Genomic DNA, 15,429 nt, shown 5'->3' with positions numbered 1-15,429 from the left:
AATGGCATTTTCAAGTAGAAAGCTCCTGTCTTAGCTCCTATTAGGGTCAGGAGGAAGACATTGGCAACAGGGACAGCAGCATTAGCTATATGACATTTCATTGTTCATGTGTCATGAAGGGCCGAGAGTCAGCTAATTTCAGTTGTTAGTTTCCTTGTCTCTGGTTGAAGGTGTACTAATTGGTGAAATCAGCTGATGCACTGTGCAGTTGGCATGAAAACCTGGTAACTCTTGGTCCTCAATGGCACTTTGGATTGGAGACCACTGTTGTAGGTCAATGGTTTTCAGTGCTGGTTCAGGACCCTCCTACTGGTTTTCATTCTAGCCATCTAATCAGGGATTGATTTACACCTGGGACACCAGGTGAATGCAATTAACTGCAGTTAACTAGCTGGTAGGATAGAAAACCAGCAGTACTCTGGGTCCCACCAAGGACACTCCAAGCCTTTCAAAGTCATCACTGTCATTGGAACCACTGTGATTTCTACAGTATAGCACAGTATAGTTCTACAGTATAAATAGATACCTGCATGTATGTAATGTCATTATAAAATTGGCTTGAACATCAATTCCTAGCTGAAATTAGTTTAACTAGCTGAAAAATAGTGGTTCATGTCCCTTTAAGATTTTCCACTGTGATTCAATTTGTTCATTTGTGGTGCTGTGTTCATAAACATATTTGAGTCTTCAGCAAAATGATCTTGCAAGTGTTTCCTGCATGAGATCGCAGGCATGTTTACAATGTTGCCATGCCTAGATCAGCACACATTAATGTTATGAAATTATCTGTTATATATTTGGGTCGTAATTTGTTGTAATTCAATATAGCTTCAGTTTTTAGTAAGAATCCATAATCCCCAGCGCCTTGGGACTGTTGGTGTCATTATTGATCAGCTTCATTCAGGTTGAGTTGTTGTGTTATTGTGTTTTGCGGTGCAATATATCCTATGTAACCACTGTGCTTCAGTGTCTGCCACAAACTGCATCTTCTTTGACAAATCCTGCCCCCTGCAGGACCTTTCTGTCCCTGCTGACAACACCACAGGGACTCCTGCCCCGACTTCCAAGGATTGCAGTGTAGTGCTGGACAGCCCACTTGTCTGGACTACTTTAACTCTCTCCTGGTAGCCCTCACAAATTACTCAGGCTATGTGCAGATTCTTATAAAGTTTGCAAAAGCCTCTTACATTGTTAGATATCATCAATCTGTGATCTTCAATGCGTTCAGGAGTTAGTTTTTGTGTTGTAATTTACTTTTATGGTGTACTGACTTTCCCTCAACCTGCCTCATCTACTTCTACTTCAGTTAGTGATTTCCTATATTTCCCAGAATGACCCCTTACTCATAGCACAGTATGTCTTCTGGTTGCATTGCATTCTGGTCTATTGAGGCTACTGTCAGTGGAGAAATTGGTCTCTCTGCCTCTTCTACGATGGATTTCTCCCTGTATGATTGTTGAATGCCAGTGCAGAATGGCGGCTCTAGAAAGAAGCCCCCTTTTTTTTTACAGTATTGAAGTTTTAGGGTGGATTTTTCCTTTTTAACTCCTCTCCCTCATGCCTCCCCAATGATAGCCTGGTGGGTGACCCCTCGACCCCAATCCAGACAACAGAATTACTCCATATCTTAGGTTGTAACCTGAAAACACATATTTTCAAGAAACACTTTACATCCCCCTCTCCCATATCTTCATCCTATTGCACTGAAAATGCATTTTCTCTCTGTCCCATATTATTTTGTATTTCTTTACCTTGCACTTCTCCACCAAACTGATCATTCACACAGGAATATTTCTAGTTTCTCACTCCTTACTACCAGTTGCTTTAATGTTGACAAAATTAAGTTGTTATACTCATTGTAATCAATTTTAATAAGCATTAGCTAATGCCTAAAAGTAAATATAAATGTCTTCACTTAGGTTTGTATGGTTTCATAGTCCTGATACTCATAACTGTGTTTATGTGCTCAAAGAGAGATAATATCCTTGTATACAGAAACATTTTGACATGAATATCATATTTTTAACATCATCTCAAAATTTAGACTTGATTCAAAATGTTACTTTCATTGTAATATTAAAAAACAATCTTGACTGTTCCCATTTTTTACTTTAATCTCAAAATGTTTACTTTATTTTATAAATATTTTTGACTTTATTCTCAAATGTTCAACTTTTGCCTCAAATCCTGACCTTGCCCCACAAACACCATGAACGATTTCATAAAGGAAAGCCATCACAGATTTTTGGGCCTGTTTTTTTTTTTTTTTTTTTTTTTTTTACAACAAAAACAACTGCAAATACCTCAACGGCATATCTTTATAGCAAGGTTATTATAGTAAATGATAAAACTGGGTGTTAAAAACATTGTTGTAAACTGAAATAAAGATAAAAATGAAACTTTGTGAAGAAGCTAAAACTGAACTTCATCTTGTTTACTTTTAAAACAAAATAATTTTGAATTTCATCAGAGAATTTCTGGCAGTTTTTACTGAACACTAATTGAAAAAGTAATGTAAATTAAATATTACAAATAATTTATGATTTATTGTTTGTATATTACACAATACCTGTTTAAACAGTTACAAATGATCTGTTCTGAATTTCTATCATCATATCTTAAAAAAAAGTAGAACTAGAACTGAAACTAAATAAACATTTGTAAAAAAAATGAAATTTTTTCATCTTTTCAACAGATATTTGCAGTCAAAGACAAATGTAGCTCTTGAGTGTTGATAATGTTTTCCAATCTTACTTTGTACCATAGAAATACATGAAGGTCAACTATAATAGGAAAGTTCATAATAATTGCTATATTATATCTGATACCAAAGTAGTACTTTTTTCTTTGGAACTTGATGCATAGGAACCAAGTGCTGTGAATTTTACAAAGTGAATGAATGTAGCCCCGGATGTTTTGCTACACTGACATCTCCTGGTTCCATGGTGCCCAGGTCCATGCGGCATCGCATCATGGCGGCCTGTACAGCCGGTCCCTTCAACGAGTCGTTCGAGGAGACGCCCGTGCTGGTGGCGGTGCTTGAGAGGGAGGAACAAAAGGTAAGAGAAGGTCCGATAGATGGACGTAGTGAGGCAGGGAATGCCTGTTTTGTTAGGCTTCCTCAGAAACACTGTGGTCTCAAGTCTTGTTTTATTCATCTGTTCCCTCGTTCGCTCCAACAGAACATGGCATAGCTCCTCTTGGCCTCCACTTTGAGAAGCCGAAGGAAAAATCCACCCTTGGATACTCTTACACTGTTATATATCATCAATCTGTGATGTTCAGTGCATTCCAGGAATTATTTTGTGACAAAGTGTTGTAATTTAGTTTTTTGGTGTGCCCATTTTCCCATAACTTTCATGTTCCTTTCCATTAACAACACAAGGCACATTTGGCGCCCTCTCTGATTGGATGCTTTTCAGGCAAAAAAGGTGCTGCCAGTCTTTTGGCTGCTACATTGTTTAAAGTAGTTGCAGCTGGCATTTTCAAGCTTCTCTTTATAACTTCATCAGATAAACAAAGTGATAAATCCTACAATGACTGAATGTTATGATTGTTTCGGTTGTTCAGTGCCCTTTTAGCCATTTTTCTGGAAATGCAGCTTCCCAACAATGGAAGCTACAGTGCTTGCGTTGATATTTCAGACATTTCTAACATTATCGCCTCAAGCTGAATGTTTATTTAAAAGGCCAGTCACCTGTAAGCAATATTACAGTAGCAATCAGGCAAAAATATTTGCACATATGCTGTATTACTTAGAGGGCCATGGTTTTGTGGGCCCCATTTATCAATATTTCCACTTTAAAAGATTGTAAAATCTCAAATCCAAACTAGGTACAACGTGCCAAGTATCACCAAAGCTTTGATAATAGCAAAAAAAGACACCCTTTTTTCATAGTAGTGTACATACATGAGACTCTTAAAGAAAACAAGAGAAAGTCGTTTGGTTTTGAGTTATCAGCACATTTGGAACACGTCCTTGACCAATCAGATTGTTTCACTGAAGTGACTCGTTATATAATGTCTGATAAATGAAGCCCATTGTTTTGGGATATTTGGTCATGAAAGGAAGCTAGTGGGGAAAGAAGCGGGGAAGTCATTTAATCACCCTGAGGATATCCCACGGATGTTTCCCCCAAGATGGATGGCATGCAGTTCATTGAACTTGCTTGTAGTTTTCATACTAATAAGACAAACATTGGAGCCATGTTTTAGACCGTTCCTACGTTCACTGACACTGAATCATCCACCTCCACGTCTACTCCCCCTCATCGTGTTCTCTCCGTTCCATCCACGGATTTTGTACCTCTCTATCAGGACTTTGAGAACTTTTACACCAGAAACCTCTACATGCGGATCGGGGACAGTTGGAACCGGCCCATACGCAGCGTCCCGGCGGCCAAGATGGACCTGGTGGAACGGGTTTCCCATGACTACAACTGGACTTTCGAGTGAGACAGACACATCTTTATTCAAGTCTGTAACAAGTGTCAGCCTCAATAAGTTGACCTCAGTAGACACAGGGGAGAGCAGGAGGACATAATAGCAAAGGGAATGGAGTGTGTGTGTCTAAAGTCCCTGTTGAGGTTTATTCCTAATCGTGCTAACACTCTTATCTCATACAAATGTCAAGCAAAGTGACCCATTTTCTTCAGATGCTCTCTAAAGTTGAAAAAGTTAAAACTTTTTAGAGGAGCTCTCATGATGTGAAACAAATGTTTTGGTGAACCGACCAATTAACAACAACCAGAATGAAAATGGAGAAAGTAGCAGTATATAAGTTGGTAGCGGGTGTTGCTCTGATCATAAAGAGTCAGTATGGATCGCATTGGCTGTGTTGTGGAGGTGATAGTTAGACATTAGTGCTGATAGTGGCAGCTACTGCAGAAAGTCATTATGTCGTTAAAGTGCATGTTGCGTGACCCGCTGTTTTTATCTGCCCAAACTGCGGTTGAGGCAATGCTTTTTCTAATGGGTGAGTTGGGCATGTGTGGCTTGCTTGGTCATATCAAAACTGATTTAATCACTACAGGAACAAAACCAGTAGGGCAACAGCAGTCCAGTAGAGGAATGCCCTACTTGATTTTGGATCTAGTCTTTAAAGCTTTTTGAGCTGTAACATGGTTATATGGCTTCTGTATAATCAATAGCATTGTACTTGATTTAATCATTTTACATCTGCTTCAGTTACAGTTTAAATTCAGAGAACCTGTAATGGTTCCATGAGGAACCATTTCGTTTCTGTGGTATACTCTAGAATGTGCATAGCCTAGCTCCCAGAACTATTAAAGTACAGTTGACACTAAAGTCAAGAGTGCAGACTTGAACACTGTGATGAGAATGGACATCAGTTGAACAATAAAAATGTCAACCTATGGGAAAACAGCGGTGCACCACACATTTGTCTTTTAAAAGGAGGTTAGTATGTGTTCATTGGTATTTTGACCCATGTCTGTCCCTCAGGTAACCTGGACAGACATGAGGAGATGGAGAAACTGGTGGCTAAGTTCCTGGGCGTGGAGTCAGCCATGGCCTTCAGCATGGGCTTCCAGCACTGACTGGCAAGGTAGGACCAGAGATGATCGGTGTTTCATTGGTGCAGCTGTGATTTGTCCTTGCAGTTAAATTTTTCCCCCTCCATTTCTTATCTCTGCTCTTTCCGTCTCTAGTTCTTTTCTTACTGGTCAGATTTCCCTGTTGTCACAGTTGTCTTTCCTCTCTTTCCTCTCTGTCTGTCTCTGTCTCTCTCTTTCTCTCTTTATAAACACATGTATAAATGTTTGCATTCGTGTGTGCACTTGTGTATTTTTTATGTGTGCCATCGATGGAAATTACTTTGTTGCCTAGCAGACCTGTTTGCCCAGTGTAGAGTACAGTTAACTCTACACTCGACACGCAAAACATTCCATAACACCATGCTATCACAGGTCACCTCCAGCACCTAACACACAGACACACACACACACACACACACACTCTCACACACACACACACACACTTTGGCCGCATATCAAAAGGAAGCTCTTCCTGCTGGTATAAGCGATTGGTAGCTCCACTGCATGTCTGAGTGGAAGGTTAACATAAGTTCAGCCATGAGATGTACTGTTGTGTTGCTGTTAAAGTATATCAGTGAGTAGATATTTCACCATCTAGTTGGCTTAGACTGTTGACAAATATGAGACTGCTGCTTTCGATTATTTTTTGAAATGATGGATGCAAACTCTGAAAAGTCTGAAGTTTTAAACATACACAAAAGTCACTCAGTGGCTCCCCTTGTAGTGCAATACCAGATTTCCATGCTATTTATTGCTTCGATGGCTGGGAGTGATCTTATAAAGTTGAATACTTATCGAGAACAGCAATATTTGGTAAATTGTAGAGATGCACCGATATATCAGCTCACTATTGGTATCAGCTTTAAAAAGCAATATTGGTATCAATATTATTTTTGCTGCCGATATTTGGCCAATTGTGGAATTGGCATTTTTGTGACCCTTTTTTCTAGGAGTGTGTCACTTAATATAACTGCCAAATTAGCAGCAGAATACACACATTAACTAATTAGTACATTAACACTGAGAGCCACTGAGGTATGCTTGAACATTTTTAGCTATTTTTTTTCAATGCAAAGTATTTGGTATGGTGTTTTTTGGCATGATGAAACACTGAGAAATTCTCAATGTAATTATCTCACCATAGTTAATGAAGCCATTAAGTTGGTGATTATGACCCACTGACTGCATGCGTTGATGCAATGATTAGAGCATAAACCTTGCTGAGCATATAATTGCAGCTTTCATATAACTATTAGCGATGTTGATAACATTTTGAAACAATTATCTAAAAACAGATAATTTAACAGATACTTTTGTTAATCATGCAATCAACGCATATTATTTACAAGTACTTGTTATATATTTGATTGGATAATCATCTTCTTTGTCGACTAAAGTAAGTCTTTTAATAAAACACTTACCAACACATCCACTGTGTTGATAAGTAACTCTGTTTAATACAGGGCAGGCATTATGAATAAGGCTGCAAAATGACAGTGATGATTTGGTAATACTCCATCTTCACACTAAATTACACTAAATCTGTTTTGCTCATCTTCATGGTCTCTTATGTCAGATATTAAGTCTCATATAGCGATTGGAAGAGACGCATTAAAATTCCTTGTCAGTCCAGCACTCATGGGGCCAATCCATAACTAAAGCTGATGGAAAGGGCATGGAAAGGTGGCTTTACATTGGGACTGGTTTTCGCTAACATTTCCTACGTCGCTCATTGCCACAGCCTGGAAAGATGTGAGAGACATCAGGTTCTGCCCCATCCTTCCATTCAGTAGACAGCAATCTGCCAATCAATTTGCAGCAAGATTTGAGTAGACCTCATCCCCTGGAGATGGCATCTCAGTCAATGGATTACATTCTATGTGGCAAACACCATCCATCTGCTACCTTAGTTGACTAACAAACTTGTTTGTAAATTCAACTGAACCTAGGTCTGCTGTCTTGCAGGGCTGTCTGATTCTGAGCGACGAACTGAACCATGCCTCTCTGGTCCTGGGAGCCAGACTCTCCGGGTTCCACCATCAGAGTCTTCAAACATAACAGTGAGTCTGTTACCACCCATAGGTCCATACCCAGCTATCTATCTGTCTCCTACCTACACGTTCATTTCTCTGTCCACCCACATCCTTGTGTTCATCTCCAGTCTTCTGTCTTCCAATCTTCTCTCTGTATTTATTGGTCCATCCTATCCCTACCCTCAGTTTCAGTAGATTGCCTTTATTTTCATCCATCCATTCTTTAGCTCTGTCTTCTGATCATAAGATGTGTTATTTCCATTTTAGTTGCTATTTCTGCAGTATCGTTAAGAGGAACAGAAAGTTGGGACATGACAGCATTGCATGAGTCAATATTTGAACCGATGCATTTGAGAGTGTGAAGTGTGCACTTTGGGAAAATGAGTAATACCAACTAAACTGAGTAAATTAAGCCACTTTTGAGCTGTACTTTTCTGTCCTTGCTCTTGTTTGGTCCTCCTGTCAGATATGCAGAGCCTGGAGAAGCTGCTGAGAGAGGCCATAGTTCACGGCCAGCCCAGAACTCACAGGCCATGGAAGAAGATCCTCATAGTGGTCCGAGGGCATTTACAGGTAACCACACTCCCACACAGATACCATACTAAAACTTACATAAGCAATTCAAACTTCTGAGCAACCTGGTTCAAGGTTGTTGAATTAGTCTAAGCCAAGGGTTGGTTGGTTGGTTGTCCTGAAGGTGTCATTGTCCTAATGCAGCAATACCCCTGCGATGGGAGGTTCCCACTTGATAACCCCAATGATTTACCCATACTAACCCCCTTACCATGCCAATTTCAACATGTGCACTGTGCTTAATGTAGTAGCACAGGTGGTAATTTCATCAGATCCTGTGTAAATCTTTGTTTCAGAATGTTCAAAGGGGATCAAATTTTCTCAGTAAGTCATTTTGACTTTGGTTTGAATGGGCTCTGTATAGGGATGGGATGATATATTGAGATTCAATATATCGCAATACAAAAATGTGACAATACGTATCGTGGGGCAGAAAAACGAATCGCGGTATTAGCTAAATTTTTTCTGCTGTAGTAATCATAAATGAGAGCGCTTGACCATCACAATTTCACAAGCTCTCCATTGGAATTATTATTTGCACTTTGTAATGACATTTTTAAATTGTTGTTTACATTCTAGCAAGCCAATGCCATTGCTAGAAAGATTTGTGGCTCAGAAATACACTGAGCAAGCGCTAATTAGGCAACATTAAAAATCCAACGCTCAATAACATGATTTCAGAGTTTATCATCTATCCCAGTGACAGATGCAACTGTTCTCCAAGTATCGTTTTTGAGACGTTTTTTCCTGTAGTCTTTCAATTAAAGGTCGCACAGAACTACAAAGCTTGGAATAGCTGTAATCAGCTTCTCATCCATCTTTCACTCGCCAAACACAACTGTTGTTGATGAGATTAAATTACATTGGTTGGAAAGCAAGGAAGCGCGGAAATCTGATTGGCTGTTGGACACCGATGGCCATGAAAGGTTCGGCTGTGGCCAACTTTTCTCGGCCGACAAGCTTGTTTACCATCCACACATCAAAGTCAAGTCAAATGTAGTCATAAAGCACATTTAAAGACAGCTAGGGTTGATCAAAGTGCTGCACAAAATCAATAAACATATAAAATCATGCTAAAACATAGAACATCAACATAGCACTGCCAGGAAAAAAACACAAGACCTACACATATAACCAGGCAAATCAAGAGGACTGGTCACTCAGCACTATAGAAAATGACTGTTGTTCCAATGACTCTATTGGAGTATTTGCGTATTTGAGTAGTTGCGGCTTTTTGCGACATAAGCCGTATTTAGAGTAAGTCCATGTAAACGTAGTGACTGTCACACCTACTCTCCATCCCTCTTTCCTCCCTGTAGCATGGAGGGCAGCATAGTGCGGCTGCCGGAGGTGATTGCCCTGAAAAAGCGCTGCGGGGCCTACCTCTACCTAGATGAGGCTCACAGCATAGGGGCCCTAGGGTGGATCACTTCGGCCTGGACCCCTGCGACGTGGACGTCATGATGGGCACCTTCACCAAGAGCTTCGGCGCCGCAGGGGGATACATCGCAGGGAGGAGGGTGAGGAATGAGCATTTCTTCATGAGCATTGCATTTGTTTTTGCAGGTGGAGTAATGAAGAAAAACTTGCAAAAGAGGAGAGATAGTAGTAGGTAGGCACTAGGAATGCAGCAGTAACCGGTGAGACGTTGCAATAGTGTTACTTGTGCAACGTTATCTCACTAAGAATGTTTAGCATGTTCGAAAAACTTAAGATCGCAATGTACAGTATCAGTTATATAAAAAAATCTATTTTGCGACAATGCAAAAGCTGTCAGATAAAGGAATAGAAAATGCCTTGTCATGCTAGCAATGTGGGTACACAGCCTTGAAGTGCATCTGCACCGCATTCCTGTCATAATTACCCCATTCCATTACCTGCCTGAGATATCACTGAATTGACATCAAGTCATCAAAAGAAGGCTTACTTGTATCTTTCTAAGTGAAATATGTTGGACTGTTTTGGATGCTAGAAGAAATCCTACCTGCTAGACAAAGAATTGTTTCTGCCTCCAGGGAATGCTGAAAATGATGGTGGCAGAGTCAAAGACATAACTTTCCATTGTGAACAGCTTTGCAGCAGTTTACCACTTTAAAATGAGTGTAAATGAGAAAATTGTGAAATAGCTTTCAGACATTTCGTGTAACAGCTCCTTGTCACCTTGTCACATGTCATCACATTATTCAAAGAAAGCTGACTTAAGGCAGGAATCAGGAATTCAGGAATATGTCATGAAGTTATGTACATAGCTTAAATGATGCCGTTAATCTGTTTTCAAATAAACGGTGAATAAAGTGCATGGTTTTCAAATGAAGTAAAATGATATGGATGGACCATAGTTGAAACAGTTGTGTATGTGTGAGAAAAATCAGGATTTAAATTAGCTTTAAAGCTGCAATAAGCGACATCAGACCCTATAAACAATCCTGAAGCTAATGTGTGCTATGTGGAGATTTCCATGAGACATAATGATATAAACCAATATCCACTCAGCAGCAGGTGTGTTGCTGTTTCACCTCTTTTCTAAAGCTTGTTGTCAAATTCCGCTCCTGAACAAAGCTCCTCCCGCTCCATTCAGCAGCTTTTCATTTTTTTAAAAACTAGCTTGTCTCCTCCCTCGCTGTTTAAAAGAGGCTGTCACCCCCTCCCATTCCTGAAACAATTATTTAATGGTGGAATTGATGAAGCGAGCGAGTAAAGTTGTTAAACTAGCAAACTTGCTACCTACCTCTCCACTTGTCATTGTGGGACATGTAACCTTCAGCAGGAGAAAGTTCTGGCAAAGTGAAATTGGTGACACTTCTCCGTAGGTACGGTTAGCTTAGCTGTTAGCCTTTATGCACAGCAGTTTGCTAGGTTTGTCCTTAGGGGCCTCCGTAGGGCAGGAGCTTTGTTGTGCTTTATTTACAAATGTGTTGCAGTTTCTGTCACCCTCTAGTGTTCGTAAAATTGTTTATTGCAGCTTTAAGTCCTCACTTTTTCCATGGAAGAGAGAGGTGTCTACTCTTAGTTCATTACACAGGCAGTAAATCAAAACTACATCATCGTGTAACTCTTTGTTACAAACCAAAGAGCCCTAAAGACTTAATTTAAAGCTGTTAGAGCAGTGTTGTGTGTGCATATCTACTTATATCTCCTGTGTATCTGCTGGGTCTAGGAGCTGATTAAGTACCTACGCTCTCATTCCCACAGTGCACTCTATGCCACCTCCGTGTCTCCTCCTGTGGTGGAGCAAATCATCACTTCTATGAAGTGCATTATGGGAGAGGACGGCACCACGATAGGTGAGTTCACAAAGGGACAACAGTATTCCGATAAAGACTCCCGACTGAGATTCAGATCCTAACATAATATTAAACAACATATTAAACAAAGTATGAGGCCAGTTCCTGGGGTTTTAATGAAAAAAAAAATCAGTGGACTCTCTTTTGTCTAATTTACTATGGAAGCCTGCGGGGAAAGTGGGCAAGACAAACTCTTATCTCTTTTACTAAACAATACATTGAAGACACAACCTACATGTTTTGGTTTGCACAGGACTTGGTGGTGTGCTGTTGTTTGTTAGTGTTGAGACAGATTCAAATCTTTCACAGCTGGTTGTGGTGTATTTCTCACCACTTGCCACAAGGGGACAGTGCAAGCTGGTCTAATTCATGAGACTGCCTCAGTGGTGCTGTTGTACTTTGCAGAGCTTATGCTCAGCTCATATTTATGGCCTGTATTTAAACTGCTTAACCAACTGAGATTTAAAGATGGGTTAGGGAATCCATAAGACAAGAGTTTCATGGGTTTCTACCTTTGTATTTCTGAAACAGAGCAACACTAAAATAAGTATTTGGATTTGACACTGACTTTTATTTGGTTCTGTATACACTGATTACAGCAGACTGCTGCAAAAACAATACAGTGGTTCAAGAAATCTTGAAATCAGCTCATTTTACTGTGACAGGAGTCACTTCCGGGTTACTGAGCAGCATGGTGGTGTAGGAGTTCAGCTCTCGCTTCTGCAAACTTTTACAAAGCAATCTACAGTGTTCCTCAAATTATTTATTTAATTCACTAACACTAAATTAAATGTCAACCTCTACTAAAAGAAACAACGATAAGGTGGAACCACCCACTCCGTCGCCCACTTCAATTCAGGACGATAAGAAGCCGAAAGCATCCTCTGCTGACGGTGTTCATCCAACAGACTCTTTCCAGTATACATCTGAATCAGCCGACTCTACCCTACCAAGCTCTGTGGATGGTTCTTCTATTTGGCTGCTCCACTCCACTTATCTCCTCTTTATTTCATTGTCTCTCGTCCATTTAATGAAAATTGCAATGACCTGATGAATATTTTTGATCGCAGCTTTGTCCATTCCTCCTTTGACTTATTATGGTTATGCTGTATGTTGTACCTCTCATTGAACAAGGCCCCATTAACATGCCCTAGGCTGGGATTGGTCTGTCGACCTTAATGTTACTTTGATTTTGTTTGTTTGTTTTTTTTCCAGCTCTTTCAATGATTGCACTTTAAAGGCGCATATAATTAACATAAAAATAATTAAGGCTCTGTTTAGTTTTGCTATATATTTTCATGCGCTTTTTGCATTTTAATGGTGTATTAGAGATCAATAAATAGCTACCTAATTTGGTTACAATTCCTTTTTACACTGTTTACATTTATTTCAGTATAGCTATCTCTACCCAGCTCATTATATGGGCCTTATATAGGCCCACCCTACAATGGCAGAGAGTGAGTTTTTTTTTTTTTCTTCCCAACTTTGGAGTACTGTGTTCTCGCTATAGCTTTGTCACTACATTGCTTGTTTCTTTAAATTTGGAACACTGTAAACAATTTATTTAGTTTACAGCTTGCAGAGCGCTCCCCGTGCTGTGTCAGTATCCCAAGGTGCTCTATATGCTCTCACCTATGGGTGCCCATACAGGGGCTTCTCAGTGCTGTCCCCTGGCATACCGGTTCTTTATTGTCTTTTCTCTACAGCTAGTTAGCTACTCAATGGTACATAGCATAGCCTGCATACTTTTGTTCACTTACTTCACTTTTTACCTTTTCTTATTTCATATTTTTATTTTACTTTGTTTTGTCTGTACTTTGTTTTGTTTGTTGTGTGTGCTGTATCCAAACATGGTCTACGATCTCTATGAAATAGATTATATCCATTATATGGTCAACTTTAATTTCATGACTCTCAATGTACGAAGTTTGAACTCGCCAGTAAAAAGATTGAAATGTCTTGAATTTCTAAAATTCAATCATGTGGATCTGGCCTTTTTGCAAGAGACACATTTGAAACAGGTAGATATCAGTAGATTCCATAACAAAATGTATAAAGTCCTATCATACTCCTGTGCCTTGAATAAATCAAAGGGTGTATTAATAGAGCTCAATTCTTTTGTAAGTCCAATCACATCAAATGCTATTCATTGTGTTGAACAGGCTGTGAGTGGTATTTTTTAAGTATTTCTCTTCCTCTTTACAGGTTTGCACTGGTGACTCTGGAGTCATCAACTCTACCTCCTGCGAATGTCCCCGTGGGGAGTACAAGTGCAGCCACTCTGCTGCTTTGATGATCTGGGCCATCCACAACCTCAGCTCCACAGATGTTGAGTGCCGGTGGAAAAAGCCCAATGTGCCATCAGAGAAGGTCAAGGCAGTGGAGGAGCTTTTTCCAGCACAGGAGTACAAGCCTCTGACTCGTGCAGTAACCCCGGATGTATTTTTTCTACAGCTGTTCTAATGGTTCTATTTGTTATTTTATTTCTGTATTTTTTTTATTATTTTTTGGGAGGCAATGGATCAGCGTTCTCGCCGCGCCACCTGTCAGTACCTGGCAACAGGGAAGCTAATGATCCAAAACATTAAAGGAAATCAAAACAATGGTGATCATTTCATTAAGGTATAAAAAGTAATGGAATTTGTTACTGTGTAACTCTTTATTTTACAGTCTGCTGAAAGCCAATCACATAACACCTCACCCTCACTCGTGCGTTATTTGAAATGTAATGCAATCTGAAAACAATGAAAAGAACTCCCGCACACTGTCTCAAATTTATTACAGCGTTTTGGTATTTGGGCAGTGTAGCGTGTAGAGTCGAAAATATCAAATTTTTAATTTAGTAAAGGTATGGAAATATTAAACTTTGATCAAGATATCAAATTACACTCGTAGGGGCACCACCTTCATAAATGAAGGAAATTAGACCTTTACTTATACTAATCAGTCATCAATCTAAAGATCATGAAATCTTTTCAGTTCAGGGATTACCTTTCTCTGCAATTAAGGAAACACATAACTTCTCTGCAATAAATGGGAATATTTATTTAACTATTCAAGTATAACCATATTCAATGAGATAAGCAATATAAGGCACGTATTTTGATCACCAGAATGAAACACTGAAACTACAGACTAAAAATAGACATGAAATGCAATGAAACAAATAAGAATGAAAGGGAAATGGCAGCAGTAAATGGAGATATGTATGGATCAATCAACCAGAGAAACGAGCTACGGGGCAACTAAACTATAAAACCCTAATTTTTCCTGATCTATTAACGTAATTTGCATCTAAACTTTTGCATCAACTCTCAGCAGTAAAGACGTGGATAATCAGAGCCTACTTTGTTCAGTTGAGAAGTCCTGCCGGTCGGGTTGTCTGGTCCCGCTGAGCTCAGAGAGACGGACTCAGCGTGGCCGGTTACCTGGCAACGGCAGACGTTCGAGGCAAGCAGCGCTACCGGCTTTCTCAGCTGTAGACAACAAGCCTCTCTGGATGTGGAAACACTGTAGCGATGTTGCATCAGTGTTTGACTGCTGTTGGAGGAGTTGAAGTTTCTAGCTCTTCTAACTGTTGTAAAAGACTAAAGGATCTCGTTCCTAAATAGCTTTGAAAGCAATCTTCGCTTGGCTGGGCGTTGATAACTTCTTAACTATTAGACGCGAGGTTCAAACTTCTTGCAAGCGATTCTTAAGTTCATCTGGAGAAGACGTCTCTAACTCCAGGTTCAACTCCAAGTTTCAGCTAATACTTCTAAACCGCTTGGAGAAGCATATTGGTATCCAGGGGACGCTGCTTTCATGGTTTCATTCATATTTATCAAATAGAACTCAATGTGTAAGTTACAATAATACAATTTCTGAATTTTCTGAAGTAAAGTCTGGTGTACCCCAGGGATCGGTCCTTGGCGCTATGCTCTTTTCTATCTATATGCTTCCCCTTGGTGACATAATTTGCAAATACAGTGTTAATTTTCATTG

General features: G+C 39.7%; 1 pseudogene; it reads left to right on the top strand.

Moving 5' to 3' along the window:
• Positions 1-2,972: 2,972 nt before the first annotated feature.
• Positions 2,973-14,927, top strand: LOC139665122 (serine palmitoyltransferase 2-like; annotated as a pseudogene).
• Positions 14,928-15,429: the final 502 nt, after the last annotated feature.

Source organism: Centroberyx affinis, unplaced genomic scaffold, assembly GCF_046629955.1.
Source record: "Centroberyx affinis isolate AG114_WGS23_722 - 3 ecotype Tasmania unplaced genomic scaffold, CSIRO-AGI_Caff_v1 ptg004460l_1, whole genome shotgun sequence".
NCBI classification, from domain to species: domain Eukaryota; kingdom Metazoa; phylum Chordata; class Actinopteri; order Beryciformes; family Berycidae; genus Centroberyx; species Centroberyx affinis.
Note: the sequence above shows the minus strand (reverse complement) of the source record. Positions and strands in the feature narration are given on the sequence as shown.